The following is a 15,483-nucleotide window of genomic DNA, read 5'->3' as shown; positions in this document are numbered from 1 at the left end:
AAAACCCAAGCAACTTCACAAATACAACCTCAAGAAAAAAGAAACATCATAAATACAAGTAACGCAACATGCACTACAAAGACAGGTCCACCCAATAAAGTTACACGCCCTAGCACAATTAAAAAACACATAACTCCTTCTTCACCGAAGCACACCATACGTTATCACAACCCACTCGTATTCAACCCAAACGCAAAAACCTATACAGCACTACTAGCTCACAAAATACTGTAATATCTCCATCAATAACCCAAGCAACCTCACAAATACAACTTCAAGAACAAAGAAACACCATAAACACAAGTAACGCAACATGTACTACAAAGACAGGTCCATCCAATAAAGTTACACGCCCTAGCACAGTTAAAAAACACATAACTCCTTCTTCACAGAAACACGCCACATTTTCACAACCCACTCGTATTCAACCGCAACGCAAAAACCTTAACAGAACTACAGGCTCACAACATACTAAAATATCTCCACCAAAAACCCAAGCAACCTCACAAATACGACCTCAGGAACAAAGAAACACCATAAATACAATTAAAAAACACAAAACTCCTTCTTCACAGAAGCACATCACGTTATCACAACCCACTCGTATTCAACCCAAACGCAAAGCCAAAGAAACACTTACACAATAAACTCCATTTAATAAAATTACAGGAATTATTATAATGATTTTTTTTTTTGTTTTGTTTTCCTCTTTCCTGATAGCGTTGGCTATTGTGCCCATCAATAGGTATGTTGGTAAGTACGAATTACATTATCCCTAGATGTCCAATGTACGTGTGTGAGGACCCTACATAACTTCACCAGACACAGACACAGACACTAATCGTTACTTGATTTTAATCCGTGCGATTAGTTAACCAGGCTAGACCTGAGTTCTCACAAGAAACACCGACCATAATAATAATATTTAATTGTGAGAAGGTGAATTACACTTACACTCGTCAAAAGAAACGGGAAATTACATTAAACATTAAAAATAATAGTATATAACAAACAATATAACAAACAAACTAAAAACAGACAGGTAAAAACAGTAAAATCGCAATAAAAACGCTAACTAATTACATAATCTACCACTAGCCACAAACTCGTTAAAAGAATAAAATGCGTTACATAGAAGAAAATTTTTTATGCGTCTCTTAAATATGGGGTAGTCTAAAATCCTTATATCTAAGGGAAGGCAGTTGTATAAATGTTTGCATTGGTACTGTACCCCTTCTTGTGATTTTGAGAGTCTGCATAGATCAGTACGGATATTGTTTTTTTTTCTTGTGTGATCAGTATGTACGTCAATTTGTTGTGTGTAAAGAGATATATTTCGTTTAGCATAGCACAGGGCTTCAAGAATATAAATACAAGGAAGTGTTAAGATTCTGAGATCGATAAATGCTTGACGACAATCGTCTCTATAACCTAAAGATGCCAGAACACGAACAGCTCTACGTTGTAGTTTGAACAAGCATTGCCAATGAGAACTGTGTCCCCAAGCGAGGATGGCATATGAGAGAGAACTATGCACAAAACCAAAATATGCTGCTTTAATGGTATTTAAAGATGTGCAGTTGCGCAACCGAGTAAGTAAAAATATCGACGTGTTCAATTTTTTGGACAAATTATCGCAGTGATATTTGAAGTCTAATTTGCTGTCAATCACACAACCCAGAAATGTGAAATGAGCACCATTAGAGACGATATTATCTTTTCTTAAAGATAAAGGCAAGATAGTAGTCTTAGCAGGATTTAGTTTCAAAGTATTATCAGTGCACCATCTAGAAATAAGTTTGATGCCGTCTTGAATGTTGGCATAAGCCGAATCATAACACATACTACTCGATATTAGTGTAGCGTCATCTGCGTACAAAATACATTGCGTCTGCGGTGGCAAATGGGACGGTAGATCATTAACATAAATCAAAAACAGCAAGGGTCCAAGGATAGAGCCTTGCGGTACGCCGTATTTGATGTGTAATTTGTTAGATACTGCGTTGTTAAAGAGGACACATTGATACCTATTAGACAAAAATGAACTATAAGAAACACGTGTATAATTGGTGTTTAAAACACTTGCAAAGTTTAAAGGCACTCCGCTACGCGTCGTGCCATTAACCTCTTTGCGCGTTCTTTAAAGACTTTATACACTTGTCTCTTAATATAGTTGAACTAAAAATGGTAGCGTTAGGATGTCCAAAAATAGTCAAATATCGAATGGTTTTTGAATGCTACCAATTTTTTCGCATAAACAGAGCGTGATGGGAGATGATGAGCATCAGGAAAAGCAATTTCATATCTCACAATTTGCATCGAAACAACCTCTAAAATAAGACTGGGGTTAGAACGCTCATTGTTCCTTCTGGCATTTCGCACAGGTGAACAAACCTTTTATCGTCTTTTGCCTAAACACTATACCTACCTAGATATTTTATTGTGTAAGTAGTCGATAATTGCAGAAAGCTTATGGGGAGCCAGTTATTATCTGTCGGCAAAAAATGGGGTTGCAATATTTCAAATGTTGCAAGCCTCGTAAATATCGCCTCTTTTTGTCTGTTGGAAGCCACTTTTTCAAAGTTATACTTCTTATTGCTTTTAGATTTGTTCCTTCCTTCGAACGGGTAAAAAACGACAAAACTCATTTCGTATAATTCAATTTGTTGGCGGAATTTATCGAAACGCGCGCCTCTCGCAAATAACAGCGGCCACAAAGGGCCCTTAATTTAGTAATTGGTCGCAAACACTAAAAATCTCTCCGACGCTGAAAGCTCGAAAATTTAAGATGGTAGTCGAAGATGAAACGTGTATCCATAGCAACCCCCGTCACAACCCCATTGGCCGCGTTTTATCTCTTACGCTAGCGCAGTCACCTCGTGCTTTTATAGTATGGAGATTTCAGACGCCATTGCTCATAGATATACAAGATCGCAGATTACGCACCTTGTTAATGTAAACACGTGCACTGACCTAACGTAACCGCATCGATTGGACCACGTATATATGACCACCGTTACGGACACGTGGCGATACCTCTCCAAACGCGGAAAAATGCCGGAGAAAAAAAGCTCTAAATTACGAATTCAAAGGAAACAAAACGGGGGAACGTGACAAAGGAGCGGAGACATTGTAAAGTTCTTGAAAAATATAAAAGGAAAATAACAAAAGTTCGCTTTTCAAATTAATGATTTATTTTGGTTGAGGCCAAGATGGCGGGCCCGGATGTGCCCAGAGAGATGCGGAACTCCGGAAGTGACGATCGTGGCACTTCTGAACACCTGAAGGAATTTTCTTACGACTTTTTTTTTATTAAATTGTTTGGCTCACCCTCGAGACATTTTCGAGAGGCGCACGAAAAAAGTCCCTGTTTATGTTAATGGCGTGTGCTGACATTGTCCTGTAATGGGGGAGAATGAATTACGCCTTCAGCACTAAGGAGAGTTGCCATTGTACTAATAGCACGGAAGAAATTGCTAATGTCGCGTTTGGTATATTTAATTATTAAAAGGTTATACCTATAGAAGACGTAACAAAGTTATTAACACAGGTAGCCCCAAAGAAATGTACAGCGAGTGCTTTCATATTGGAATCGGTATAGGTAGGTCTAGATCGTCGTCACCGCAGTAGGTACACAATTTTCTTCCTGAGGCATAGTAGCGACAGCGTTTTTGCGTAGCATTTTTGGACAATTTCTAAAGAGCAGTCCTAAGAAGTGAATGACATTTAAAAGTAGCTGTACTTACTGAAAACTAATAGCCGGTAAGTTGTTGTATTTATTGAGAAACATAACCTTTACAATTAATTTCGTTTTCAGCCAGTGCTTACACCTGCTTTGAGGGTGGATTGCACGATTGCTATCCCATCTTTTAGTGCACGTACAATTTCTTATTCATAGAAATAGAAAATTATGAACCTAATTACAAGGTATCCGCTATTTGAAATTGGTAGTAAAAGTAAATTCTTTTAAATCCTTCTAGGTGGATCCGCGTATAAACGTTGTGAAAGTTCCGATTAATTCTTTTTACCCTTAAAGGCACGATAATGAATTGAACATACAAATACAAGAAAAGTGAGATTCTCTTATTTCACAGTATTAAAGACAGAAATCATTCGAGTCAATCACGGGTTTCTTGGATAACGTAATTCCAATTGTCGAACCAAATCAATGGGTGGAAATCTTAAGGGAAGGCAGTTTCGCTTTTGCTCGGAGATTATAAAAGCACACAATCCGATACAAAACGTATTTTGGTAATGAAGTTTAATTAACTGCGAGCAATTTGTACCACTTGATGCCGGCTTGGGTAATGCTGTTTATATAGGGTGTTAAAAAAGAAGTGTGTTCATGAAATTTGAATAAAAAGGTGAGTTCACGTCCGATTTGGAGATTTTGTATTTTATTTGTTTGTTTGGTTGATGGCAATTAGGTGTAGACCATAATATCATTCAAATGTTCCCTTTGTCTACATTTTCGATGGCTTGGGCGCATAAATGCCCCTCCGCGGTGTTTATCGATGCGATGATGGCCGTCTTTAACTCTTGAATACTGTTTGGATTACGCACATATATAAAAAAGTCCAATGGGGTCACAACCCACGATCTTTGGGGCCAGTTGACATCACCGTTTTAGGAGATAATGCATCCACGGACCTAATCGCACACAACCGGACTTGACGAACACGTGTTTTAGACGCTGGCGTAACAAATTTCTGCACGATTTTGCCAATTGTGATTGCGGAAAACCAGTTACGTTCACCAAAATAATCGCACAAAACGCGAAACGTCCTTTTTTTTGAACGCTCATTTTCGTAAAACAGAACCTCACGGATGGTTGCTTTACATTTTTTCTCTTGCAGCGGATTTCCCTTTCTGTCTTAACTGATTCACCACTTAAAGATGACTTAACTATGACGCAAAATATTACTACCCTGCTATACTTATGCAGACGGTCTTTTTTTGGTCGCTCTTCGTAAAACTCGCGCTTTCGTGGCTTGACACTTAATGTCCCGCGACTTTTATGACCGCGCAGCACGACGCTCGCTCGGCTCTATCGCGTAAATGTCTCCAACTACCTTCCACGAACGGGCCTCTCACCATGTTCTTTTTTAAAGAAAATGCCACAAACCTCGCGCTAACAATTTCCATGCAGGGTAATACCCTGATGGTAAAGCGAATGTAACACATAAATACGGCCACGTACTTTCCATTACTTGTCTCGTGACGCGATAATCTAGCGTTTCTAAGTTTTAGCACGCACTGACAGGTCAGAGCCACACTTGGGAACCACTCGCCCAAAAATTTACGTTGACGAAACCCGCCCATATCTTCCTCCTGCATGACTTGTAACACTCAATTCCAAAGGGAAATCGGAAAAATTTAACTCTGTAGTGAAGTCCCGTTACAGGGGAATATGTTAGATTCTTAATTTAATAAGCTGAAAAGTTTAATTGAGGTGAAAAGGCCCTCCAGAGTTCAACTTGGCAGTTTACTTCAATCGAAGGAGTCTGGAAAACATTTATTAATAGACATTTTACCTGGATCGGGAGTAGAATCGTCTATAAATCCTAATTAGGGTACTAAACATTCATATCCAGTTTTATGTCTTTCGTCTTTGGGTAAGATCTTAAAATACACCTTGGAACATGTTTGGTGCATTCATTTTTTTTTCTATTTTCTCAATATTGCAGCGAATATTCTAAAAATCCATAATCATCGTGGTGGCATCAGCATAAGGAATGATGGCGGATGTGATGCATTCTTTCCGGGAAATACGATGTGTTTATTCAAGAATGTTCTATAGAAAGAATATTGTTTGCTATGTAAACAAGTTGAATTGTGTTTAGTATGTCAGTTCCAACATTGACGCTGAACTGATAAATAGTTCGCACTCGTTTACATGTTATAAATTGTGTACAAGTGAGTGATAAATATTGAGCATTATAATTTCAGCTTTACCGGCTTTTGTTTTAGCTGCCATGGCCTGGTGACCGCGGTTTTGATTTCTTGCATTAATTTCAAGCAGTTATTCCATTTTTTCTGGTCACTACTGGCGTCAACTTTTACTAATCGTCAACTTAAACACACCCCACGCCTGACACAATTGTTACTTAAATTTAATTACGTAATCTATTCATGTAAAACTAATTATTAATTGAATTATTTTCTCTTACATGTACATTAATAACATGAGTGCGAATGTCACTATTTATCACTTCTGCATCGAATTTGGCACTTCCACCAAACACGATTCAATAGAGCAAAGAAAAACTAGAGAATTCTCGAATAAACACATCATATTTCTCGGGAAAAAAGCGTTACATCCGCCTTCATTCTTTATCGCCGGTGACTTATCCTGGCGATTTGACGGCGCCGCGATGTCGCTTTAAAATATTCACTAGAGTATATTTATTACGCGTTATATTAAAATTATGTCAAAAATACTGGTACTTGATACCTTAAAACTAGTTGTCGCTGTTTACAAGAATGCCGAGTATCTCGGCTTAAAGATGGAGATTTGTGGTCTTCACCACCCTGTGGCACTTTTTTGTGAAGCTTTCAATACCACAGACTCAATCTAGCTACGTTTGTTTCCGAGACAGTGTGAAAACGAAAAATTTGGCTTTTCAGGATTTTATTACATTTTACTACCCATGTAAGATAGGAAAAGGGTAAGGGCAACGTTTCTGAGAAGACACCTTGTATATCTTAACGTCCATTTTTTGCATTATTTTTCTTGATCACTTATTAAACACGCAGAAATGGCTTGTTAAAATTGTTTCATGTTATCTCCGGGCGTTGTGATAAGAAGTTTCTTTGTAGCTACGGAAAATAATTAAGTTTAGATAAGCAGATGTTTTTCTGTCGACCTAAACACATGTGGTAGTTATTATACGACGTAGTAATTTTGATAAAAAGGAGGAAATGGTTCCGAAAGTTGAAAAGAAAGCAAAGTTGTTTTAAATTGTAGAGGAAGATCGTTGCTGTTTTGGCGGTGGAGGGTTTTGGTGTATCATAGTTAGCGGTAGTTGGGTGCAATAAATTGCAAGAACATTCTTGGTATTCTTGAATAATTACTGTACGAGTTGATACCAACATCGTTAACAACTGCGTTTCATGCCTTAATCTAAGCATCAACGACGCAATCACATATCAGCAAAAGCAGAATCGAATGCTAACGCGTTTCTAAATTATCGTGAAGTTGGGTGCCTGGCACTGTCCCAGGTTAAAGGAACGTAGGCAATGGGTCCGAGTTTTCTTATTTAGGTGGGTGCGACTGAGCATGCGCTATACACTACTAGAAGCACAATCCGAGCCGCCCGCAACATCACCGACCCTCCATATTTTGGATCCAATTTTATTGGCTTTATATGCCATGTTATACTTCCCGGTAAGTGTTAAGTCAAGAGGTGAGATTATACTCACTTCTTTTTTATTGACACGCGTGGTGTGAAGTTATTTAGTGAATATTTTATTGAATTGTGTTATTTTCGAACATCCTGGCAACAACACTAAAGAGAATGAAGCGTGTTGACAAATTATTATCAATGTAAATATGGCACATTGACGTTCATCTTCATACACGTTGAAAACTTTGTGAAAATGCCACGTATCAAAAAAAGTGAAAGACAATTTGAGTGTCGAAAACAATTCCGTAAATGAATACCTATATAGTTGAAAAACGTGATTAATGAAAAAGGAAATTGTAAATGGAGAGATATTTCACATTTTCTCTGCGGTCGTAAAAATAAAATTTAGTCGTATTGTGTATAAAATTTATTTTTCGAAAAACAATCAGGATAGAGTTTGATGGCAAGTATTCCAATTAAGCTCTCGTATCAAATATGGCGACCGGAATCTGAGCATCAATCACTGTGCACACGTCAATTAGTATCCGGAAACACGTCACTATCAATTTAAGCAACGCCCGCTCATCACCGGATCACATAACCTATATTGATTTGCTACACTTTTTATGAATTGTTGGAAAAATTGCTTGTCGTCGACGTTTCACCGCGGCGACTGCTCACTTTTAGTTTATTTAACAATCATTTTTAATTGCATTGTGCAGCGCGCCGCTTTGTTTGGTTAGTGGTTGTTGTCACGCATCGACATCAAGTCACCCGTGGGAATCGAGACTACCCCTAATAGAGAGACGCACTTTATAATGCGATTCTGGAGTGCGTGTTTGGGTCCGTGCCCCAAATCGTTAAATGGATCGAAACATATGCCTTCGGTCCTCCAGAGACCCCTGTCAACATACATTTGTAGCAATAATTTTTATCTCCCCAAGCACCGCACCTGAATAACTCCACCAGCTACAAGAAATGTAAATTAATAATAGACTGGCGCAACTTTTCGCACTTAACAAACGCCAGGGAATCTCTTAGGGGATGATTTTAGCGCCTTTTATTATCACCCCAATCGCTTATCATCATACCACCTACCGGCAAAGGAATGACTTTGCACAATCGCGAAGCGAAGCGGAGTGCGCCCCCTTCTCGCATTGTAACACTTTAGCGGGGTTAAACGCTGAAAGATCGTAAAATAAAAACGCGTGCACCTAAAATTAGAATGTTTGTCAGGGACGTAATTACATTTATCAGCGTTTCTTCGCATCGGAAGTCGCCCGTCTCCACAACACCAAAACGTCGCTGACAGAATCTCGATTTTGTTCGCGCAATTTGCGAGGAAGACAAAAAAAAACGAAAACGAAGCCGCACGTATAATTGATTTTGATCGGCTGTCAGATGAAAGTGCAGATATAAATATCTGGTGTCATAAAGATGTGGGGGGTCGGAGTGATACATACAGGGTTGTTGAATTGTGACCGCCACGCCCTGATGGTTAGCGGGTGCTACTAATTGATATATTGGTAATGGTTCGGGTATCTGTTTGATGCGTGGGAACTGACGTTTCTTTGTTGGAAATATACTTAACGCGTATTTTACACACCCTTTTACCTAAGGGATGATTACTATATTGTAAGGTAAACAACTGTTTCAAAACTAAACTTTCTAATTGTTGAGTTTAGACACTAGCTTCTTAATTGTCGCTTATGATAAAATGAATACCGATATATGTCATACATTTTATGACACTTTTCGCAGACGAGGGCGACGTAAACTACAAAAACTCCCTGTATTCAAAACGTTAAACCCCAATGATTAAATTGAACAATTTCAATAATTCTGTCTACGCGTCTATGAGCATTACGGTGCATATTCGAGCATCCTCTCAATTCTTTTCACCACTTTCCTTTTTATAAACAAGCGTCATTGCGAACCACATCCACTTTTTTAAAATCCTACATTATTTTTGTGGAAATCACATAAACAAAATGTTATCAATTATTGTGTTATCTAAACCCCCTTACTTTTACTGGTTTGTAAATTCCTACCGGGAAATACTTTTAAAAGGGCCCCCTATAAGGTTTTTTTTTTCGGGAAATCGTGTAGGAGGCAACTGTTACCATGCAGTTAGCTGGCAAACGAAACAATAGAGATAGATACCTACACATAACAGATAAAATAAAAACATCGATTATTTCAAGGTAACATCTACATGTTTTATTACACAAGTTTCTATTATAATTGATTGTACGGTTGATCCGTTTCTGATTTCAAAATTATTTAGAAAAATCAAATGGAGGCTAAGTGAATCCCCAGTCCTCCAAGAATTGAACTTTTGTATGTTGAGACGACGGTATGCGCGATTAGATTGTGTTTAATTGCACTTTTGTGTCTTTTTGGTTTGAGAGATATTTGTTGGGGCACAATGAACGCTTAACCAATAGTAGAGGAGCCCAATAGAGTATTTTGGAATTTACTGGAACGCGTCAAATTAACGTGGGTTGACTACGTTTTAATAATCTGACCATTTAAGTGTCGCGTGAAGGAGTGTGAAGGTCACAAACAAAAAAAAAACGTTACCTCTACGTCCTCGAGTGCGTTGGAATTTTTTTCCGAATGAAATTATTCAAGAATAACCGAGGTAATATAATCTGCCGATTTCCAAACGCCAAAGTGAAACAAAACGTCAATAAAGTTCAGTGGGTTCAGCAGTTGAAGCATGTCAGTTGACTGATATTATAGGCGGCCGTGTCATAATTTAGAGTGCGTTTATGTTGGAGCCGCGATAAGTGATAAGAGCGTCGATACTAGCGAAGCGAATAGAAGTGTGTATGTTTGCGCATGCGCACATCTGATTTTTACGATATGCGATATGTTTGTCTTTACTACAAGAATCTTTGGTTAAAATTTCAAAAAATATCTACATATATTGTTGGGTTATTTTGTTTTAGTTGTAACTTGAAAGAAATTATAGAGCGTCTGGATGTGACAATTTTGTTTAGTTCAATTAATTAACCGGGGGGATTATTAATAATTTGAGACACAGGATTGCGTAAATTTCATGTTATAGTTTTGGTTCAATTTCTTAGAAGTGTTCTGTTTTTATTTTATTCCTAGAATTTTTTTCGATGTAAATTTCTTTTTAAATTTTATTTGCCGTTAACGAGGTATAGCGCGAAGTAGAGATAAGGTTCTTCGCAGAATTGCCGGGCGTACGTGCCGTTTAGCAAGAAGTTGAAAAATCGACGCTTCGCGTGATTGGCGGACGGGATGTTGAAGAAAGGAGAAGGGCTTTTGGCTTAAATAGAAAATTTTGGAAGAGAGCGGGGCTTTTTGGTCGTTACAAAGCCAACCGGCGCTTCTTCGGTTACGTTATTTTTTTGAATCTTGTGGAAGTTTCTTGCGTAGTGGATCCAGGTTTAATTAGAATTTTGTGTCTGCCGTTTTAAGAAGAATTTTTTGAAAAGTTTAAGAAGTTTGTCGTCGTCCTGTTTTTTTTTATTTTGCGGAAACACGGAAGTTTTGAATTTGTGGGTACCCGAAGAGAGAAGACGTCGGTGTTTGAGTGTTTGGTTTGCGTACGGATACCTCTTTTTATCGGAGTACGTTACTCGGACTAATTTTAAAAGTAAGTAGTAGTTAGTGTTTTGTTTTGTCTTGTTTTTTTTGTAATGTTTGAGTAATTTTGTTTTTTTTTTGTGTGTCATTTATCTGTTTAAAATTGTAACATTTTGTAAAACAGAAATTTACGCAATTTTTTGTTTGAAATTAAACCAGTCATTGCAATCCAGGTTTTGTTTATTAGAGTCAAGGAGAGGTAATTGTCGGCGTCTCTTACTTTGTTTCAAGTTTATTAAATCTGGGGGTAAAGTTTCATATTGGAATTTAAGGATTTGGTTAAGCCACCTATTTATGTCATTGTTGGAATGCTGTGGGGTGGCAGAATCCAGCTGGACCTTGAGATGCGGGTAAAATTTTGTTTTCATTTTAATTTCAACTGAGCTAGCTAGAGGTAAATCGTGGGATTCCCAGAAGTGAAGGTTAGGTCTCACAACAATATACATAAGAAAGATGGCAGTCTGCGCATATTATTCGTCTAGATTTTTCTTGGTTGAGGTGCCAGAGGTATAAGATACCGAAGCAAAAAGAACGAACCAAATATTTTGAAAGTGTGTTAAGGCCGGCGGACGGACGGACGGATAAAGTTGCCATAATAGCGCCTTCCCCAATTTGTACACAAAATTGTATAAGTTTTGAGTATACACTTAGCCGTCATTTAATTTTTATAAATATCTCCGAAACAGAGGGGCAGAGATTGTGAGAGTGGAAGGACAATAGAAGTACCTACTATGCAGTGCCGTCGTTCCAGTGTGAAGGAGTTTAATTTTTATTTTTTGGGCAGGGTTTACATATATTAGTGTATTATCCTGCAAAGATTATTTATAGGTAAAGGTCCTACCAGGGACGGACCTAGACAAAAAAATCGGGGGGGCAGACATGACATTTTGCCAACTCAACTGTAAAAATTCCAACTCAAACGGAGTAGTATCTATTAAGTATTAAGTGGTATTTCTAATAATCATGTAGAAAATGTAAGATATCAGTATACGGTCTCTAATACTAATTAAAAGCATTACCAAAATACCAACCTTGTGTTGAAGAAGAAGGAAGCGACTTTCCTATTAAAGAGTCCTTTTTTATAGATTTTGCCGCAATTTCTCATTCCTTCAATAGTCGACTTATCACATTTACGATTTACCTACTTTCGCGGCATTCGCCAACTAGTAATGAAAATTACCAACTCTTGTCAAAATTGCCAAATAGTTAAGTATTGGAGGGGCAGCCTCCCCCCCCCCCCCCATAGGTCCGTCGCTGGGTCCTACCTAACAATATTTTATCGTGCCATAAACTTATTAGAAAGTTTACGTTTAACACAAAAGAAACATTGACAAATTCTTGTTTTGAAAAGAAGAGGAATGCTTTAAATCTCACCGTAAATCCTTTTTCTTTAATACCTTTTCAAAATAATATCCGGATGAGCGGGTAATCCGTGTAGCCAATGCCCAGATAATCGAGTTTCTATTGTAATAATAGCGATTTACTTATTAATAACAATATTAAGCATTGAATTAGCCCCCCCCCCCCCCGTGAAATCTCCCGGAATCCCTCCTGTCCAGTCCGGCCCTGAACACACACGTTCAATTTAATAGGTAAATAATTTATATAAATTCGAAAATTCGACACGAAGAAAACACCTGCACCTTTGTCATGTTGCAATGTCGTATCAAATGTACGAAAACTAGTCGACAAAAAAGAAACGAAAGAATTTGGCCTGACCGCAGAGATCAGTAACTGACCAAATCCCATACATTTCTCTCTGCATTCTCCAACAGTTTTACGTTTAGTAGGCTAGTAAGGGATAAGCACACTCCATACTCTCAATGATGTTTTTTTGACTCAAAATGCCCCCTTTTGAGTTCAGTTCAGTTTGACGCGGCATTGTTTCTTGCACCTAGCATCAGCTGCAATTAAATCCTATACAGGAGGAAGACGATGCATCACCTCCTCGACGTCCAGCTGCTTCTAGAAAACCTGTCAAAAAACTGTTCAGTAATTTCGTCTTCATAGAGAAAACAAATATTCTGCAGGTTACAGGATTCTGAAGAGCCTCTTGATCTTCTTTATGTTGATGGTTGAGAAGGTTCATCGCACCGCAGCTAACCGACGTGACATTATGTACCTCTTTCTACGTCAGAGTTGGACTAGGTCAAGCATAACGTGACCCAGTGAGTCTACTGACCCAGCGACCCAGTGACGTAGCAACCCGGTGACCCAACTTGACTCGGTGACCCATCTTAACCTAGTTACCCAGCTTATACCATCGATCTAGTTTAAGTTTTCACTTTGGCGCAATTTATTACTGCAGAGAAAAATTCAGTCCAATGGAAACAATGGATATTGACACATTAGGGATCTTCAGGGCGTAGACGTGCTCATCTTTTCTTGTAACCTTGTAAGCAAATGGTAAGCCCTAAAGCAATGAAATGGAAAGTTTGTTCATTGTCACAGATCGAGTATATTATTTTCAGCAGATTCGTTTATTTCATAATCTGTACACTTGAACCGAAGTCACAGACTCAAACTGGGTTAGTGGACCAAATTAGGTTACTGCCTACTAGTTGAAACTGAGTCACAGGGTCAAAATGAGTCATTGGGTGAAATTGGGTCAAACTGGGTCAATTTGAGCAATTGAAGAAGGTATAAGTGACCTAGTGACCCAGTTTAACCCAATAACCCAGTGACCCTGTGACCCAGTCCAACTCTGTTCTACATGCGTTGTGAACAGTGATTTCATTCAACCTCTGTAGAAATCATTTATTCTGCAGTAGACCACGTTTCTCACTCACTCTAATTGAAAAAAGAATTCCGCATTTGCAACTACAATTTATCTTCCTCGACTGTATATTGCAACAATTAAAACATCCCCGCGTACGGAGAAGGAGAACTCTTTTTCTGAAGGAAAGAATGGAGGAGTCTTTCCTACAATTTTTCCCGTAAAATGAGTAGTCTCCTTGATATCAGGGTCGAAAAATGACCAGATTTTAAAATTTCACTTTTTTTAAAAAAAAGTTATCAACATTTGAAGGGTTGTATTTCGGCAAGAATTGAACCTACGGAGCTGGCTCTGATTTCAATTTGTAGAATTTTAGTCTACTGTAATAGTTATTTATACAACTAATTTTGAAAGTGATACTTTTTTTCATGAATTTGCAGTTTGATTCATGGAAAAAAAGACACTTTCAACACGTGTTGTACACAAAATTTTTTTGCATAGTGATCCATAATAACCCACAATTGAATAATTTGATTGACATTCGCCATTTACTGTCACTCAAAAGTGGATGCTATTGTTCATAGACAAGACTAAACTCCATGGAAACGCATAGTAAAAATCGTGAAAAAGAGTACCACTTTCCATACGATTTTTCGTTTAAAAAAGTCCGATAATTTCATCACTATGTAAAGCAAACATTTTTAATAAAACGCATAGTGCGAAAATGTCGTGGTTTTTCAAGTGCTGCAAAGTTAGCACAGGTCTTTCAAAGCCGGAAACTTAGATATACACTGCTGGTAGTGGTCCTAAGAACATGTAAAAAATCAGAAGTAGCCGTTAGTTTGCGATTTTAGCGATTTCTAGTGTTAGATATGATTGGCCTATTTACTATCAAATGAAATTTGGCATTTCGATAGTAATGTTACTCGTAAATGCGAAAAGGTTCGGAAAGGAAGGAAACGTGTCGATGATGAATTGGGTAAGGGATTATTTTGGGAGATTTTGGATCCATTCGCGTTTCAGCCACCGATGCGACCAGTGCGTGGTCCATAGTAAAATTTTGCATACTGTAGTGTGGGTCACTAGACCAAGCAGTGTTTAGAGAAAGAAGTAAATTAATTCTCCGAGAGATTTTAGTAGTTTACTAGGTAACCCGAGGACGTTTTAGAAGGAATCCCGTCGGGAACTACCAAGAGGTAATCACGTAGTTTAGTCGCGAAATAATTTCGTTCTAGCTTTGCAATAATATGAGGGTTAACAACCTTTAATCGTACTAAATAAAATTAATCTTCTACTGTAACTGATAATTTTTTGTGTAACGCAAATTGTTTAACTGACGACTAGCTCCAAAACAAACTTCAATGCCCTTACCTTTGAATTCTGAAAATAAAGGCTTATCGCTTTGGTTTGACTGCAGACAATAAATACAAACTTAAAATGAAATGATTGTATATATTGGTAAACCAAAATTAATCCAGACTATTTTTCCTTCTTTAAATATTTTATACGTTGACAACGTTTACTCGAGTGGCAACGTTTCTTTCTACCCTACATTTAAACTTCAATAATCAAAAATTTGGGAATTTTAGTAAACCCTTTATAACTAATAATGTTGAATTTTCTCATTTAAATGACAATTTAAGTACTATTTCCAAAACCACTAAAATTCCTTCTATATGAATTCAATTCAACACACGCAGTCAATTTACAGAGTTCAGCTCCTTTAAGAATTTTCTGATTATCTTCAATATTTTCACAATTTCTTAACGAGAATCGATCGTTATTTTTTACACAAATCAA

The sequence above is a fragment of the Photinus pyralis genome, unplaced genomic scaffold (assembly GCF_008802855.1).
Source record: "Photinus pyralis isolate 1611_PpyrPB1 unplaced genomic scaffold, Ppyr1.3 Ppyr1.4_LG6, whole genome shotgun sequence".
NCBI classification, from domain to species: domain Eukaryota; kingdom Metazoa; phylum Arthropoda; class Insecta; order Coleoptera; family Lampyridae; genus Photinus; species Photinus pyralis.
Note: the sequence above shows the minus strand (reverse complement) of the source record.